This window comes from Miniopterus natalensis, chromosome X (genome assembly GCF_054644295.1).
Source record: "Miniopterus natalensis isolate mMinNat1 chromosome X, mMinNat1.hap1, whole genome shotgun sequence".
In the NCBI taxonomy this organism is placed as follows: Eukaryota; Metazoa; Chordata; class Mammalia; order Chiroptera; family Miniopteridae; genus Miniopterus; species Miniopterus natalensis.
The window spans coordinates 54224304-54239717 of NC_142103.1; the positions used below are offsets into that span (position 1 = coordinate 54224304).

General features: G+C 40.8%; 1 non-coding gene across 1 annotated transcript; it reads right to left on the reverse strand.

The window, feature by feature from the left end:
* Positions 1-12342: 12342 nt before the first annotated feature.
* LOC148090490 (U6 spliceosomal RNA) lies at positions 12343-12447 on the reverse strand. Its single transcript, XR_015713790.1, has one exon. It is a non-coding gene; the product is annotated as a U6 spliceosomal RNA (small nuclear RNA).
* Between the last annotated feature and the right edge of the window lie 2967 nt (positions 12448-15414).

Below are 15414 nucleotides of genomic sequence, written 5' to 3' on the forward strand. Positions count from 1 at the left end.
AGTTCTCAACTCAGCATCCAGAATGATCATGTAAAACAAAAGTTTGTGTTGCTCCTCTGCTCACAACTGGCCTATCGGACCCCCAGCACACTCAGGACTTATAATTCTGTTAAAGATGCCTCAGCCTCTCTTCTGTGCTGCAGATTGAAGTTTGACATCTCCATTTGGATGTCTCACTGGTAAACCAAAGACAACTAAAACAGAACTTTTGTTTCCTTCTACCCCAAATCTTGTTCCTCCATAATCTTCCCTATCAAAGAAAGATGATATCACTATATGCCCAGGTGTCAAGTCAGAAACCTAAGAGTCGTCTTTGTCTCCTCTTTATCATCCCATAACCATCCAGTCTATCAGCAAGCCTTGCTACACTCAGAATATGCCTCTAATACATCCACATAACTCTTCATTTATTTCTTACCAGTCAGTTCTGAATCCTCATCGTCTCTCACCTGTACAACTGCCCTAGTTTCCTAACAGGTCTCCCATTCCTTCCACCCTTGACCTTACAGCCCATTCTCCACAAGGAAGCCAGAAGAATTTTTGTAAAACATAGATCATGCCATTACCCTGCTCAAACCCTCTAGTGGCAGCCTATCACATGAGGATCATAAGCCAAATTCTTTACAACAGTCCACAAGGCCCTACATGATCTGGTCCCTGCCAGTCTCTCCAATCCCAATTCCTACTACTCCTTTCCTTTCTCACCACAATCCAGCCATGCTGATTGTTCTTTTATCTTTGAACAGTCTAAAGTTCATTGCTACATTTTCTCTTTGTCACCTGATTCACTTCTTCAGGCTCAGATAGTCACTGGCTCTAGGAGACTCCCTCTCATCTCCTAAACTAAGAAATTCCTTTTGTGTGCCACTCTTATACCACCTTCCCCTCTTTTTTCACAGCATTCACCCCAGGTTCAAATATTGGAATGATTATTAATTTAATGGGTATATTTTAAGCTCCATGAGGACAGATATTTTCTGTCTGAGAACTCTATCCTACATGCCTAACACAGCACCTGAAATATAGTACAGTGGTACTTCAGTTTTCGAATGTAATTCGTCCCAGAAGACCGAGTTCTGAAATGTTTGAAAACCGAGGACTCAACAGCTGACAGCTAGGCCTCAGGATCTTGCACTCAGTGGAAGCCGCATGGCATGTTTGGCTTCTGAGGCGTGTTCAAAAAACAAAGCATTTACTTCCGGGTTTACAGCATTCGTAAACCGAAATGTTCGTCAACAGAGATGTTCAAAAACCGAGGTACCGCTGTATTCACTCATTTGCTTATTCATTCAAAATAGACACAAAACCCTTGCTTTCATGGAGCTTACACTTCAGTGGGACATATAGTGAGCGGCAGGTATTATATTTGATATTTATTGGACCTGTGTTCTCGATCCTGAGTAGAACTGTATTACTGAGTTTATTTATTCAACAAACATCTAATGAAGCAGGCACTTTTGCATCCTCTCATTTAATCCTCAAAACAGCCCTGTGAAAGAGATACCATCATTAACTGCATTTCTAGGACAGAATAACAGGTCAGAGAGATTTAGCAACTTGCCTTAGGTCACACAACTAGGAAGGAGTCAAATGCAGGCAGTCCGACCACAAAGCCTGCCAGCTTACTCATCACACTACAACACAATGTTTTTGACATATCAGTTCTGGGCCTCAAATGATACACAGAAGTATCTGCAGGCCACTGATCCTGAGAAAGACCTTGAGAAAATGCAGACACGCAGAATGCTCTCAGCCTGTACCAGTCCTGATGTGGTGCCCTGTTGCACTTTCCTTCTCTCATAGTGATGGTGTAGACATTATAATTGATTTTTATTTGACAGATGAGGGAAAGAGACAGAAGATCATGGAGGGAATCACCTAAAGACACATTGGCAATGAAGAAAGATCTTGGCACCTTGGTACCCAAGGGGTCATAGAATAGAGCACTGGGGGTTAACTCCAGGAAGAGGGAGGGCAGTGGTAGCTATACAACAAGTACTCAATTGTCACTCTAAAACCTGGGCTCCTGGGGAAGATCCTACCTCCATGCCTTTATATGAACCCTCTTCTCCCATTCCTCTCGACCCTCAACAGAGTATCTGGAAAATAGTAAGCAGAGGAGATGATTCTGTGGTTCACTTTCTCCCACCATAAAGGCAGATATGGGGAAAAGACTACAACACTAAAATGGGGGCAAGGTGCAAAGACAGGTGGTAGCAGGCTTAGCTCTACCAAACTGGCCTTCCCTGAGGTCCAAGGCAGAGCTCTTTTTGCACAGCCACCTTCTGCTAAGTGACTACAAATGCCACAGGATGGAGGAGGCAGACAAGAGAAGAGGGAACAAATTGGCAGTTACTGGGTATGGCCTGAGCTGGGCCTGTCAGTGATAATGAGAATGTGTGTGGTGCTTGTATGTGGGTGAAATGAAGACAGAGTGGCATGGAAACAGGGCAGGTCTGGGAGGGGAGAAGATATGGAGTGGGATGTGGCAGAATGAATGAAGAATCTCTGCTTAGTTTTGTTGCCAGAACACAGTGTGACTATATATTTCTGAGAAGCATATTTATACAGGGGTGGGTGGATGTGTAGGAGGCATAGCTTATCATATGGATGGTCTGTGCAGGCATATTGGGTATGTGTGTGAAGTGTCAAGGGAGGAGTTGTATCATTGTCTTTGTAATCTATCTGGATGTTCATGTCAGTTTCTGTGTGGTATTCAAGGAATATAGATAGTATGTTTGAGGGAGATGTTATATGGGAGGTGTACAAGAGGCACATAGGGTGAATTGTGCAGTGTGTGGATTATCTTTTCATTAAATTTATTGGGGTGACATTGGTTAATAAGATTATATAGGTTTCAAGTATAGATTTCTATGATACATGATCCGTATAATTGCAGTGTGCCCACTCCTCAAAGTCAAATAATCTTCCATTACCATATATTAGGCCCCCTTGACCCCTTACTATTCCCCAATCTCCTTCCCTCTGATAACCACCATACTGTTGTCTATGAGTTTTTGTTTTTCTTGTTTGATCATTTGTTGCTTTCAGTTTTATATCCCACATATGAGTGAAATCATATGGTTTTTAACTTTCTCTGTCTGACTTTTTGCCTAGCATGATATTCTAAAGATCCATCGATGTTGTCACAAATGGCAGTATGTCATCTTTCTTATGGCTGAGTAGTATTCCATGGTATATATGTACCACATCTTCTTTATCCAACCATCTATCTAAGGACATTTTGGTAGTTTCCATGTCTTGGACACTGTGAATAATGCTGCAATCAACATAGTGGTGCGCGTGTCTGCAAATAAATATTTTCAAAATTTTTCAGTTAACTTTTGAGATTGACTTTTAAAACCCAACATAATCCTTTTGAGGTCCATCTAAATAGTTGTATTAATAGTTTATTCCCTTGTTATCTATGAGTACTATTCCATCTTATGATGCACCATATTTTGTTTAATCATTCACCCATTGAAGGAAGTTTGAATAGTTTCCGGTTTTTCGCTATTATGAATAAAACTGTTATTAACATTCATGTACAGGATTTTATATGGGCAGAAATTTTCATTTGTCTGGAATAAATGCATGAGAGTTCAACTGCTGGTTGAATGGTAGTTGCATTTTTAGTTTAACAAAAAACTGCCCAACATTTTGAGAGCTATGCCATTTTGCATTGCCACTAGCAATGTATGTATGAGTGATTTTTTTTCTTCATATCATTATCAGCATTTTGTGTTGTTAGTGTATTTTATTGTAGACATTCTGGGGTTAATAGTAATATATCATTGCATGACCTGAGTTATTTTATAGCGTCCACCTTAATGGGGTTCATGTGAGAGTTCATGTGTGTAAAGTGCCTGGCACAGCTAGATAAATGTTAGCTATGATTATTATTATAACAAAAATAGAGATAATATGTTCTTCATTCTCACAATATTCATTATCTTATGGAAGACAAAGACATGGAAACAAATAATGTCAACCTAGATTGCTAAATGGAGGAGGCATGAATCAGAAATTATGAGATCCCAGACTGAGGATGGAGAATGGCCAGGGAAGATTTCCCAGGGAAGGTGATCTTTAGCTAAGCCTACAAGAATAAGTTGCCTTAGTTAAGCAAAGGGAAGGGTGCCATGGATACATTTCAGGAAGAGAGTACATACATGTAGGGTATGGTGGCTAGAATTTAATATGACTGTAGGGCAGGGAGATGGGGATGAAAAAAAGCCAGAGATGAGGTTGGGAAGAAGGTGGTGAAGGATCAAGCCAGGATTTACATACTACAAAAAGTAGTTCAGAATCAACCTCATAGGCACTGGGGAGCCATGGAATCCCCAAGAATGACATTTTGCCAGGTTGGAGACTTTCATGGTGTCTCTCAACTCCTAGGGCTTCCTGCCCAGACTCCCACTGGCAAGAGGTGTCTACTTTCTGGATCCCTGATGGGCTGGCCACGCTTCTCTTTCAAGGGTTTGTTATAAAAAGCTTTTTATATATTGGACATATTTATAATTCCTCTCTAACCCATCACTGAACAAAGACCAAACATGGCCATAAACAATCACATCTGTTTTTATTAAGACAAAAACCTCAGATTTCCATTCTTTAACTCCTTGCTCCAGTTTACCCTGTTTTTCCCTAGTCCTCTCTCTGGCTTTCTTGCTCTGTCTTCCTGTTACTACCCCTAGTGAAATTCTGAGAGTCTTGGTTGCCTCATCTGTACCAAGAGGTGTGTTATCCTTAATGGTCTGACATTCCCTAAAGCTATTTGTAATAATAGGAAATCTTCTCCCACTTGTAGTTTCTAATGGCTTATTCTTCTGCTAATCTCATTAGAACTCCAGCACAATGAGTATTAGTTCCATTTTACTAAGAAGAAGGCCAAATTTCAGAAGGGTGAAGTCACTACCCAAGGTCACACATTTCAGGGTCAGTGCTGGGCCTTAAACTTATGTGTTCCTATGTCTTACTTCTGCACCTTCTTGGCTAAACGTCTTTACTTTCTCCCCCACTGGTCCTTACAACCCCCAAATGAGAGGTTTCTGCTAAAAGTTCTTATCCAGAAATCATGGTAACTATGACTGAGATGGGGACAGTCAGAGAGGTATCCAAGCAGGCCCAGAAGTGGAGAATGTCCTTCCCATTACCCTAAACTTACACCCAGAACCAAGGTGGCAGGTGAGGTGAAAACCTTTAAAAGCTCTAAATGATGAATGGATTGTGGTTTCCCTGCCCATATGTAATTCAAAATAAAAACAATAATGAGCCATTGAAATTAGTATAAAGAAGATAATTAATATTCTGATATCTCTTATAATGACTGATTTGAAGTCTTTTTAAAATTATATTTATTGTTGAAAGTATGACAGATCTGATTAGAAGTCTTAAAATATCAAATAGATTCTTAGACAATGTAGAAATGGATAAAATGTTAATATTAAGAATGTGTCAAGTTGGTAAACCTAACTTTTAAAATGCCAGAGGTTGTTGTTTTTTTTATTAAATATTTCAAAATCTTGAAAAAAATCAAATAGAAAACAGTTCTTATTTTGGAGGCCATTATTGTGCACTTGTTCTGAGGGTGACTATTTATTGGCCTATCTCCAGTACATGGTGGGTATGAGTTCTTGATGACAACACTGTGCAAATTTGAGGGCTGCTTGATCTCACTGCCACATTTACCTTGATCTCTCTTCTGTCATGGCCTCTAGGGGACCTTGTCAACTCCTACCCCTGAGAAATTGGGTTCCATAAGGACTACCTCCAGGGCTGAATTCAAAAGGCTTCTAGCCACAGGCTGCTGGCTTGATGCAGGGGTTTAGGACAGGGAAAGTTAGGTTCCTTCTCTTTTCTCTGGCTCCCACTCTTCCTGCTTCTGATTCTAACATATCTTTTTCACTCTTCCACTTTGCTTTTTTCATGCCCTCTCTATTCATTTCTATCTCAGTCTCTCTCCTTTGACCCAGTCTCTCAGATTGTTTCTCCTTTAATCTCATCCTTTCTTGTTTCTCTTTTTGTCACTCTGTCTTTCCTTCTCTACTTTCCTCATATTCCAGTGTCTCTAGCTTCTTTGCCTCTGTGAGTGTGTATCTTGGTCTCACCTCCCCTTGTCTTTGTCTTATTTTCTTTCCCATCTCAGAGCCCACAAGGACTGTTAGAAAGGGTAAGCTGGAATATCCTGGGCTCTTTTTTCAGAGGAGTTAGGGATGAAGACTTAGGGCTAAATTTAAACTTTTCAAGCTTGGGTGGGGCCCTCCAACGAGACAGCTAAAGGCGGAGGGAAAACTGGCTTATTCAGTAAGAGGATGGAGCCTGGGGTGGGAACTTGGCAAAGACTGTGAGTTCCAATGCTCAGTCAGTGTCCTGGCCCTGGGCTCTCTGACTGAGGCCGTGAGGCTATTTTTGGAAGCTTTCAAAATATCCCAGAAGGCTTCTACCAGCTCTATTCAGCCTGGGATACCAGAGGATACATTGAAGATAGAAGAATTGAGGCCTGCCTGAGCTTCCACCAGCCCTGAGAAAACAACAGTAACACTGTCCAATATTGGGACATTATGGAGGGAGAAAGTAGTAGTGGTAGCAGTTGATGAGGCAGCCAGAAAGCAGGAAGGAGGTGAATAATGCACCTCAAATTCCACGACCCCAAAGTGTCCTAGCTGGAAGGGATCCTAGAGATCAGCTGGTTTTACTCCTTCAATATTTATATGTGTGGAAGACTAGAGGGGCGCTATTGGTATCTCTGAAAAAAGGAAGGCAGAAAAGGGCTTCTCTTAGATCCATCCCCTTTACCTCTGCCCTAATTTGCTCTGTTTTCCATAGTGGCTGCACCAGTCTGCATTCCTACCAGCAGTGTACTTCCCTCCTTTATCATTTAGCACATATCACCGTCTAATTACTACATATTGAACTGATTTACTTGTTTATTGTCTGTCTCTCTTACTAGAATGTAAGTTCCATCAGGGCAGTGATTTTTTTTTCCCCACCACATCTATACCCCCAATACCTAGTAAAGCACCTGTCATAGGCTTTCAACAAAATATTCTGAGAAGGAAGGAGAGCTCAGGAATCACTGTACATAGTGCCTACTGTTTGCCAGCCACTTTCTTTTCTTTTTTTGCCAGCCACTTTCTTATGTGTACATTCATTCAGGTAATAAACATTTACTGAGTACCTACTGTTTGCCAGGTGCTATGCTAGATACTGGCATTGCAGTGGTAAACGTGACTAGAGAGACAGGACACAGATGGCAAACGGGTGATAACCATAAAGAACACATGTCAGTCTCCTCATTTTATGGATGAGAAAACTGGGTCTCAGGGAAGGATATAAATTGATCACAACACAGCTAATTCTGGGATCCAAAATGCAGATTCATCTAATTTTAAACTTGCTACTCTTTTCACTATACCATCTACCTCCCTGAACCTGCTATCTCCAAGTAATTTCCTTCACCTACCTATCTTAGCATTCAAAATGACACCCTTAGAGAGGTACTCCTGTGAGGTAATATTTACTTACAAGAAATCCCTATCAGCATGTCATGACAGCATTCCTGGGAGCCTGAGCACATATAAGCAGCTGTTGGCATACCTCAGTTTATGAGCTTTAATCCAGCAGTCACCTAGCAGAAAGAAGAGGACCATGAGTACCAGATTGTGAGTTCTGATGAAGGTCAGAGGATGGAGGAGGAAAGGTATAGTAGTTGGAATGAGGGCCTAAATGTATAGAAGTAAATATAGATTAATATTTTTATAACCTTGGCAGGACAAGACAGAAATAACAAAATGAATGTTGGTAAAATTGACAATAAAGATTTAAAAAAATTGTAAAAATTAAAGTCAAAAGACAACAAATGACAAACTGGAGACATATTTGCAAGATATTTGACATATGAGGGACTGATATATTTAAAATATAAAGAAGTTTTATATGTCAATAATAAAAAGAAAAATTGAACAAAGGATATGAATCAATCTCACTAGTAACTAAATAAATAAAAATAAAGACAAAGGATATTTTTTTGTGGTCCAGCACATTGGCAAATATTAAAATAACTGATACCTAATATTGGTGGGATAAATGTACTTGGATGCACTGCTCATGGAAATAGAAGTTAGAACAATATCTCTGAAGATTATTTGGTAATATGTATCAAAATTTAAAATGTGCTTACCCTTTGACCCACTGAAGAATAAATGTGGACCAGTGTGTAGAGATATATGCATAAAGTGATTCATTAAAATGCTGTTTGTTAGTACAAAATTGAAAACAACCCAAATATCCTTCAATAGCAGAATGGTTAATTAAACTATGGTACATCCATGCAATGAAACCCTATGCAGCCACTTAAAGTGGTGAAATAGACTTATGTTAGCTGGCATACGAAGATGACCATGAGAAATATTGTTGAGTGAAAAATACAGATTATAAATCAGCATGTAGAGAGTGTAAATTATAGTGTGTATGTGATATTCTGGAGTATATTAATGTAAATATCATTTCTAGAAGTTCATTCTATTTTGGGCAGAGTTCTCCAGGGTCCAGCTTCAGCATGGCATGTTAACAGGCACATACAAATGACAAATTGGAGTCTCTCCAGAGAGAAGTAAGTAGGCTAGGAGGAATGTGTCCAACTCAGGGAAACAGTTGAAAGAGGTGAAGCTAGAAACAATAAAAAAAATTACAGGAAAACAGATTTGAGTTTAAGTAAAAGAAGCTCTTTAAATGCCTTAGCTCTCTTGTGAGTGAGTAGGCTGTCTACCTAGGTATGGAGAGTGAGCTTCTCACAACTAGAGGTGTGTAAGGAGAGAGTCAGGGAGTCAGAGTGCCTCCAAGTCAGTTCCCTTCTAGTTTTTGAAAGTCTCAGAATTGACAAATGTTGTGGATCTGCACTGCCTGCCTGGGGCTGATGAGAAAGGCAAGAGCAGGGGCCCCTGGGAATAAAGCCCAGTGGGATGCACAGTGAGTTCAACTAAAGACCACAAACAGCATGATGTTCCACCCCATCCATCCCCTTGGAGAGATTTCCCCTTTCCTTGCCTGGCCTCTCTGCCTTACCAGCCCCTCCATTCTCCCACAGCATCTGACCTGTGGGAACTATAGGACTTCCAGCAAGGAGATTGAAACTCCCATAAGTCTTCCCTCCTGTTGGGTCAGAGTTTAAATTGACTCTATTATTAGGCTGAATAGGTAGGCTGTTACCTAGGTAATGCTATTACAAGGGCACTAGACCAACCCATCTCCCTGTAATGTCTGATTTTTCACCATTAGTGCTTGTCCTTTGACTCTTGAATGCTTTCCAACATTCCTTTGCAAAAATGCCAATAATTCCGGGAAGGGGATCACCTTAAGCTGCCAGGAAAAGGGGAGGGGTGGGGAAGGGTTTCTGCATTCTGTAGAGGGCCTCTTCTTAAGTGTCTAGAGGAAGTTTTGTATGCTGGGAGACTGAGCAAGGCAGAAGAAGGGAGGAGGCTTTGGGGAAGAATTTTTTCTATTCAGAGGCCCAATCTTCTCTGTGGTAAAAGCTTAGAACAGTAGTTCCTAGGCCTGGCTGCACATTAGAGTCATCTGGAGAACTTTTAAAAATACTGACGCCCAGACTTCACTCAAGCCAGAAGATTCTAATTTAATCGGTCTAGGGTGGGGTCCAGACATAGTTGTTTTTGCAAATCTTCCCAAGTGATTCCAATGTGTAGCTAAGCCAAGAAAGACCCAGTAAGATGTAATACTGCTTGAGGAAAAATTAGCTAAATTAGCCTCCTAGTCCCCAGTAGGACAGGACAATGGGGCAAAGACGGTGCTACCCCACTGCTCCCCAGTTATAGCCCCTTGCCTCAAAGGTATTTAGGGTAGGAGGGCTAGTTTTTTGTGTAGATAATCAAACTTTCTGGTGTGCCTGGAACTTATCTGATTTTAAAACTGAAAGTCCCATATCGCAGGCAAATTGGAAATGTTAGTCCCCCTACACAGGGTTACTGCAAGTATTTAAACCTTAAGTCATTTGAGCACTGATTAAGACACCCATATTTTTCTTTCTCAGTTTTCTCTTCTGTAAAACAGGGATAGATAGCCTTTAAATGTTTGTTCTGCTTCTATTACCGGCTGCTGTAAAATGGAATAACATTAGTGAAAGGGCTCAGTAATCTGTAAAGCACTGCACACACTATTGGATGGAATATTATAAATAATAAGCAGTGTTTGCCAGGCTGAAAAGGTCACAGGATTCTTGCCAGTTAAATCTGTAATGTTTATTGTGGTGGTGGGTTTGCTCTCATTTATCCTTTTCTTCTCTCCTTTGGGTTCCTTTACCTCTTTCTTCAACATTTAAAAGGTCCTAGGATATCAGAGCTGGAAGAGACTATGGTCTTATCCCACTATCAAACATATGGAGATATGGAGGCCTAGAAAGGTAAAATAATCAACCTAAAATTATAGGGGCCATTAGTAGCAGAGCTGAGTAAAACTCAGCATACCTTGATATTCAGCCCCTTCATTCCAGAGTTACATAACATTGCCCAACTACCTCCCTGACTCCCATAAGCCCTTTTGGGAGGCATTGTATTTTTTTTTTAAAATACATTATTTTCAATTACAGTTGAAATATAATACAATATTATATTAGTTTTAGGTATACAACACAGTGATTAGGCATTTATATAACTTATTAAGTGATCACCCCAATAAGTCTAGTTATTACAATACTATTGACTATATTCCCTATGCTGTTCTCTAGATCCCCATGCCTATTTTTATAACTAGCAATTTGTACATCTTAATCCCTTCCCATTTTTTACCCAATGAGGGGCATTGTATTTAATTTCTCCCACAAACACCAAGTACAAATCAAAAAGGAAGCTCAAGGGACTGTGGGTGCTCAGGGCAGGGAAAATGGCAGTGGTCAGGGAGGACCTCTCAGGTGAGATAAGCTGATACTAGAAGAAACACAGTAGTTCTTCAAGTAAACAGAGGAGGAAACCAGCAGGGGAAGGGCATTTTAGGCAGTGAGAACAGCATGTCCAATGGCCAAGAGAAGTCAGAAAACATGGCTTTTCAGTTCAGTCAGGTGTTTGGTATGAGTGGAGAGCAGGGTAATGAATAGCTGGACAGATGAGGGTGGTCATATATGTTCTGCTAAAGAGCTTGGACTTTAGCCTGTAGGTGTCAGAACACCACTGAAAGTTTTTAAACTTGGATCAGATAGTTAAAGTTAACTTTCTTTAACCATTTATAACTGCCAGGCAAATAGGGATTAACAAAAAGAAAAGCAAAAGTTAGAGTTATCCTCAATCTCAAAACAAAACTACCACTCACTTTCCTGGCCCAAGGTGCTGAGTAATAGAGCTGATGCCTAGATCTGACTCATCACTGGGAAGGCCAGCTCATGTGTGGAGGTTCAGCCCCACCCTCCTCTGTCTGAGCTGAGTCTAGGCTGAGACAGGTTGATTCTGGGTCCAGGCTGGCAGGCCTTCAGGCTATCCCTCCCAAAGTGTGCCTCTCAGGTTGCTCTGGGGCCAGAGGCCCAGGGGGCCCCTCTAACCCTAGAAGGTACTGCACCCTGGCATTGCATCTTCCAACTTCTCACCTTTGGCTCTTGTTCCCATCTGTATAGGGGAAGTTTTCCCCATCTGTCTTCTGGGTTTCATGTAATTACCCCTCCTACTCTCATGTCTCCATTACACAGGGTTTTCTTTCTCATCCATGGAGATTCTTTGTTGCATGTTCATTAGCTGACAGTCTAATGGGGAAGTCAGACAAAAGTAATTATAGGACAGTGGGAGAGTTGGGTGTCAAAAGCATAGTAGGAAAACAGAGAAGGCAGGGAGTTTCTGTGGGGATGGGGATGGGGAAGGTTCCCATTGAAAATGACATTTGGCTTGGGTTGTGAGGAATGAATAGGAGTTGGTCAGGTGGAGAAGGATTACAAACCTGATGAAATAATAGGCTTGAAGGAAGAGAACTTTAGACCTACCTAGGGATGATTAGGTGTAGTTACAACATAGAGGAAATACATGGTGGGGTGAGGGAGGACAAGGAATGTAGGCCAAAATGTTGAGATGAGACTGCTCAATTGCCTCCTGGGCCTCTCCACTTGGATAGTTCATGGGTACCTCAGACTCACCATGTCTAAAAATGTCATCATCTTCTTCTTGCCATACAAACTGGTTCTCTTCTAGGGCTTCTAATCACTAAATCCTTGCAATTCTACCTCTTTAATCTCTCTCTAATTTATCCTCTTCTTTTTTTATTGATTGGGGGAGAGAGAGAAAGAGAGAGGGAAAGAGAAGGAGAGAGATTTGTTGTTCCACTTTACACATTTTGGATGTTTTGTTTTTTTTAAATATGGAACACTTCACGAATTTGTGTGTCATCCTTGTGCAGGGGCCATGCTAATCTTCTCTGTATCATTCCAATTTTAGTATGTGCTGCCAAAGTGAGCACCATTGGCTATTTCTTGTGCATGTCCTGACTGGGATCGAACCTGCAACCTTGGTGTATTGGGACAATGCTCTAACCAACTAAGCTACCCAGCCAAGGCTTTTATTATTATTTTATTGTTATTATTATTAATAATACTACCATTCTTATCCAGAACTGAAGAATGAATATGCCTTTTTCTTTTCTACAATGAGAACCATGTGACTGATCATGTCTCCCGTTTTACACGGACTCCAGAATGATGAGAGCCAAATTCACAGCTCAACTGTGTGAGGCCTAGTAGCTTCTATATCTGCACTTTATTACTACTAATCTCCCTTCCTCTCTCAACAGGATTCCTCAGTTTTGACTTCCTAATGCTGATGTCTGTCATCTTGATTTTAAAATGTTATTTATTTATTTTTATAATTTTACTGCATTTCTGTGGTGAGTTACCTCAGATCATTTGTGGAATGAGTTGAGAGATGGTTGGCCCACAGAAGATAAAATAGTTCGGATCCTCATTATTTTTGCCTGAACTATGACAATGGCTCCCAAACTGAGTTCTGTACCCCACACTTTATCTTATTCTTTCCAGTCTGTATCCTTCTGGCCTGCAACATTATCCTTTCTAAAAGCAAAATGTGATCAAGTGACTTTCCTGCTTTAAAACCATCAGCAGATCCTAATTGCCCTGAGGATAACATTAAAGATCCCAATAGTGAGGTGGAGAGCCCTTTGTGAATTTACCACCTCTCACTTATTCCTACTTATTGAGTACCAACCATACTATGGGACAAACACTGCTTACTGGCATTCAGTAGTGATAAAAAATAGACAATGTTCCTGCCCTTATGGAACTTATGGTCTAACTTGGGGAGACAGACATTAATCAACTCAAGACTCAAATAAATGTATATTTACAAATTGTGGTTATTTCTCTAGAGGAAGGTTGGCTAGTTCTCTGAGGATATATGTCAGGGGGCCTAAATTTTAGAAAATTCTACAAAAATTAACATTTGATCTAAAGAAAGGATTGAGTTGGTGTTAACTAGGTAAATTGTAGGGGTGGGGAAGCATGTGGCTCCTGCAGAATAAATAATATGCAACAATCTTTGTAAGGGATGAGTTGGACAAGGATGATATATTTTAGAAACAGAAAGAAAGCCAGTGTGGCTGGGAGGAAAAGTAACAGGGAGAGTTGGTTTGAGAGGCTGGAAAGGTAGGCAGGAGCCAGTCCATACAGAGTTTTTAAAGGTCCTGACAAAGATTCTATTCTGCATGATAAGAACAAAGGGAAGAAGCCATTGAAGACTTTTAAGCTGGGGAGCGACATGATTAGATTTCCATATTGAAAAGATTCCCCTGACTGCTTTGTGGAGAATGGATTGGAGCAGAGCCAGAAAGGATATGGGAAGATCAGTTAGAAGCTTGGCTCAGCTGTCGATTCTACTAAGCTGGGACTGGGATAGTGACACTAGGGATGGAGAGAGGTGGGCAGATTTGAGAGCTATTTAAGAAACCAATTGCTAGGACTTGGAAATGGACTGAAATAGAGGGTGTGAGAAAGAAGGTGATGTGAGGACAGGTTTGAGAGAGATCAATAGGGTTTTTAAGTATGTTGAGTTAGAGGCATCTGTGTCATGGAGCCTCTTTGCCACATGACCTTGTACTCTAGCCTCATCACAGGTCTCTAAATTTCTGTGATCTCTCTTGCTTCCTTGACTTTGTAGATCCTGCTCCTTTTGTCTGATGCACCATTACTCCTCCTGCCCATCCTCACTTTCCAGGAGGAAGGAATGGCAAGAGAAAGTCTCTAAGGTGTGAATGTGTAGGGTGTGTGTGTGTAAATATAGAATAACTGAGTGAGTGTAGTAGTTAAAAGCATGGGTCCTGCCTGGCCTGTGTGGCTCAGTAGTTGAGCATGGACACATGAACCAGGAGGTCACAGTTCGATTCCCTGTCAAGGCACATGCCTGGATTGTGGGCTCTATCCCCAGTAGGGGGCATGCCCATCCATGATTCTCTCTCATCATTGATGTTTCTATCTCTCTCTCCCTCTCCCTTCCTCTCTCTGAAATCAATAGAAACTTTTTTTTTTTTTTAATTGTGGGTTCTACATCAGAGCATCTGGGCTCATATCCAGTCCTCTTTAGGTGCCAATGACTTTGAGCAAGTTACTTAATCTCTATCAACTTCAGCGTCCTCATCTACAATGTGGAGATAATAATACCTATGATTTGAAATTTTTCTGAGGACTAAGTGGGATATTAATGCACATCAAGTACTTAGAAAGGTGTCTGACACATAATAAGCACTTAATAAATACTGGCTGTTGACTGTAGATAATGTTGTTGTTGTTGTGGGGGGGGAGGTGGAGGTGGACGTGGGTAATGATGCATTTAAAGGGAGAGTTGGGACTGTCTGTGGACTGGGAGAGAGTACCAAAGATCACACTGTCCACAGTTGCCAAGTGAGCACTCAAACCTAGGCCAGGATGCCAAATACTGTGATTTTACTACTCAATTCACTGTTTCCTTTCACTAAGAGAAAAAAATTGGTGCTAAAAGGCAGGGTGTATTACTTCAGCAGGGAAAAGGTGGAATGCTCAGGAAGTGGTTTAAGGGAAGAGATAAGCTAGGTCCACTGTCACTATGTTGTACATCTGAAACTAGTATAATGTATGTCAATTGTAAGTGAAAAAAGAGATAGGTCTACTGTATAGGAGACTGTGTATAAACAGTGGAGTTATTAATTTAAAAAAATAAGGATGTGGTGTCTGGAGAGCTGGATTCCTCTTTTTCTGAGAAATAAAAAATATAAGTGTTCAAGGAGAAGATGGCGGAAGAATAGGCACAACTTTCTGCACCTCCTCCAAGGAACAGATTGGAAATACAACTAAATTGAGGAACATTCACCTGGAATTACCAACTGAGGTTCCAGCTGAGGAGAAGACTTATATCACTTATATCAAGGAAGGACAGAAAACAC